A 3,974-nucleotide genomic window follows, 5' to 3' on the forward strand; every position below is an offset into this window, starting at 1 on the left:
AATGGAAAGAGATTTAGAAAGATACAGTATACGTAAAGAAAACTGGGATGTGTTAGATTCAGTTCAGTTCAGTCTCTCAGTCGTATCCAACTCTTTGTGACCCCATGGATTTGTAGCAAGCCAAGCCTCCCTGTCCATCACCAACATCCTGCAGCCTACTCAAACTCACGTCCATCAAGTTGGTTATGCCATCCAACCATCTCATCCTCTGTCGTCCCCTTCTCCTCCCACCTTCAATCTTTCCCAGCATTGGGGTCTTTTCCAGTGAGTCAGTTCTTTTTCTTAAGAAGAAAAAACTGGTGATAAAGGATAATTAGCTTTCAAAATATTTAACACTAATGGAAGAGAAGGCTTCCCTGGTGGCTCAGTGGTAAAGAATCTACCTGTCAATGCAGGAGACATGGGTTGGATCCCTGGGTTGGAAAGATCTCCGGGAGAGGGAATGGCAACCCACTCTGGTATTTTTGCCTGGAAAATACCAAGAGTAGAGGAGACTGCAAGGCTACATATAGTCCATAAAGTTGCAAAAATCAAACATGACTGGGCACACATACACAGGAAGGAGGAGAGGGTGAAAGCAGATATTTTTGTGTCTGTTTCTACAGGAGAATTGTTTAAGAAGAATCATAACAATGAGAGACGATGGATCAAAAACTTTAAGGAACATATCTGTTCTAGCCCAACGATGAATTAGGAAGCCTCGGTGAGTAGTGAGCACTTGTGATTTTCCAGTTTGAGGTTTGAGGTCCCTGAAGGTGTGGGGAGAATTCTTGCCTAGGATGGGAAGCTTGTGTCATTCTCAAATCCTCCCAGCCCCTCCTTCCTGCCACTTGATGCCCACATCCAATCTATGACTATTTACCATTGATTCTACATTGTTGTCTATTAAGCTGGTATTTATTATGTGCTGCATACAAAGTTAAGATACTTGGATGAGGTTGGTGAGAAGCACAGAGATGCTTCCTGTTCATAGGGGCTTATGCTTGAGTGGTAATGAGAGAGTGACTTCTTGGTCCATATTAGATGTTACAGACCTGGGCAAAACTTTGTTTATTTGTCCCTCCGGAAATTAACTTAATAATTATGACAGCTTGTGTACTTATTTGTTCTATCCACACTTTGAAAGCAGGATTGTGTGTTATTTGCTCCTGAACATCCAAAGGTTAACTGCTGCTGCTGCTGCTAAGTTGCTTCAGTCGTGTCGGACTCTGTGCGACCCCATAGACGGCAGCCCACCAGGCTCCTCTGTCCCTGGGATTCTCCAGGCAAGAACACTGGAGTGGGTTGCCATTTCCTCCTCCAATGCATGAAAGTGAAAAGACAAAGTGAAGTCACTCAGTCGTGTCTGACTCTTTGCGACCCCATGGACTGCAGCCTACCAGGTTACTCCGTCCATGGAATTTTCCAGGCAAGAGTACTGGAGTGGGGTGCCATCGCCTTCTCCTAGGTTTCCTCAAATGGTAGGTTCTCCTTTCTAATTCAGAGCCAATGTTTACTAAAATTAGAACACACTGATAAATTCTAAAAGTATAATGTGATGTGTGTGAGTTTCTGTGGAGTTCTACTTAAATTGAACTTATTTGTGTTAGCTAAATAATTTGTCTTGCTTTAATGAAGATTCAATTTGTCAATTTTGTCAAGGGGGCTCTATCACAAACTGGAATGCTCCTTCTGTAGCCATATTCTGTTTGTCGTTTTAAGTAGGGCTTCCTTAATATCGTATAAATAATTACATTCCTCCAATATGGGTCTGGTCAGACTGTCTCATTCACTGTAAGAGAATCAGATTACATGTGGTGGGACAAAAAAAAAAAAAAAAATGGCATAACATTTTGAGTATTAGTTTTACAAAGCATGCAAAGTGTCTATTTTTGTGGTTTAAAAAAAATATTATTGAGCCAAATTTGATCTCAGAAATGTAAATGATACTAACAGCAATGCCCATAAACTTTAGGTAAATTTGCGTTTCACTGCATTACCAATTCTACTCTCATAACCATTTCAGCAACAATTGGTAAAAATATCTAGAAATAGACTGTACAAAAAATGAAAGCAAATTCATTTTTGTCGTGTGGTGAACTCATAATCCAAAGTTCCTATCTATAATTTCCTGTGCTGTTTGCACATTGATCTCAACAGGATTATTGTCAGTGAAACGATAGCAATGTTAAAAAATAGAATTTCTCACTGAGAAAAGGAAATACCATTGAATAACTGAAAGGTGATACCTACTCTGAAGTTTATTATAAATATGTATGTCAGTTGGATTTTTTTCTCCCTTGCTCTGTGGCCCTGCTTTTCATGGGGTCATATATGTGAAGCCTGTAGACTTTCAGTATTACCAGCACAGGTTCAAGTGCAGTAGAAACTTGGAAACTGCCGCAGTGGTGCACACAGCAGGGACTTAACAAATAGGTACACACACGTCCCAATCTATATTTATGCTCACATTGTTCCTCTGTGTCCCAATCGAATGATTTCATTCCTTTATAAACTGGTTTACCCAAGAAGAATCTGTGTTTGTTCTTTCAATTATTCTCTCCTTAGTATTTACATTTATGTTTATTTAAAAAAATACTTCAGCTTTTTCTACAGCAGTTTTAGACTCACAGTAAAAATTAAGAGGAAGGTATGGAGATTTCCCACTTACCCTACCCCTATCACAACATGCACACCCTCCCCCATCATCAACATTCCCACCAGGTGGTTCATTTGTTACAACTGATGACCTTATACAGACACGTCATCATCACCTAAAGTTCACAGCTTATATCAGAGGTCACTCTTGGTGTTGTAGAGTCTATGAAGTGAAATTAAGTGAAGTGAAAGTCATTTATTCGTGTCCCTCTCTTTGCGACGCCATGGACTGTCATGGAATTCTTCAGGCCAGAATATTGGAGTGGGTAGCTTTTCCCTTCTCCAGGGGATCTTCCCAACCCAGGAATCAAACCTAGGTCTCCCGCATTGCAGGCAGATTCTTTACCAGTTGAGCCACAAGGGAAGCCCATACATTCTATGGGTTGGACAAATGAATAATGACATATAGTCACCACAATGATATTTTCTTTCATTTTTTTAAATGATTTTTTTAATGTGGACCATTTTTAAAGTCTCTATTAAATTTGTTGTGCTATAGCTTCTGTTGTATATTTTGATTTTTTGGCCACAAGACATGTGGGATCTTAGCTCCCGACCAGGGATCAAATCCATATCCCCTGCATTGGAAAATAAAGTCTTAACCTCTGCATAGCCAGGGAAGTTCCTATGGTATTTACAGAGTATTTTCATTGTCCTAAAAATCCTCTGTGCTCTGCCTGGACATCCTTTACTGCTTTAACCTTTGGCAACCACTAATCTTTTTGCTGTCTCCATAATTTTGCCTTTTCCAGAATGGCATAGAATTGGAATCATGCAGTACGTAGACTTTTCAAACTGGCTTCTTTCACTTAGTAACATGCATTTAAGTTTCCTCCATGTTTTTTCATGGCTTGATGGCTCATTTCTTTTTAGCACAAAGTAATTATCCATTGTCTAGATGGACCACGGTTTATTTATGCATTACCTACTAAAGGACATCTTGGTTGCTTTTAAGTTTTGGATATTTTGAATAAAACTGCTATAAATATTAGTGTGCAGATTTTTGTGTGGACATTAGTGCTCAAGGCCCTTGAGTCTAACAGTTGAAGAGTTGTCCCCCTTCCTTTCTGAAGTCAGTTTTGACTTTCTCATTTATTTAAGGTACACTAAGTGCTTCCAAAGCATTCCATGTTTTCTTGCTAGCCAAGTTTCTTCTTGTTTCCTGCCATCAGAGAACTCTAATAGGACAGGCCCTATAGTTGGGCCAGAGCCAGTCAGCATGATTTATAGAGAGTTTTGTAAACAAACTGATTTCAATTGTGCAATTCCAAGCTCAGAGCTTTGCTTGGACTGCATGCAGTATCAGCCTGGGAGGTGAGCATGATACATGAGAAAAG

The 3,974-nt window shown here is 39.8% G+C and overlaps 1 long non-coding RNA gene across 1 annotated transcript in view; it reads left to right on the forward strand.

Annotated features, from left to right (window-relative positions):
* LOC104986002 overlaps positions 1–1,220 on the forward strand; it is a 16,854-nt gene extending 15,634 nt beyond the window's left edge. Inside the window, exons 2-3 of the long non-coding RNA XR_824982.1 lie at positions 606–703; positions 1,130–1,220. This is a non-coding gene — a long non-coding RNA (uncharacterized LOC104986002). The remainder of the gene's footprint in view (positions 1–605; positions 704–1,129) is intronic.
* The last annotated feature ends 2,754 nt before the right edge of the window (positions 1,221–3,974 follow it).

This window comes from Bison bison, unplaced genomic scaffold (genome assembly GCF_000754665.1).
Source record: "Bison bison bison isolate TAMUID 2011002044 unplaced genomic scaffold, Bison_UMD1.0 scf7180017864063, whole genome shotgun sequence".
NCBI lineage: Eukaryota > Metazoa > Chordata > Mammalia > Artiodactyla > Bovidae > Bison > Bison bison.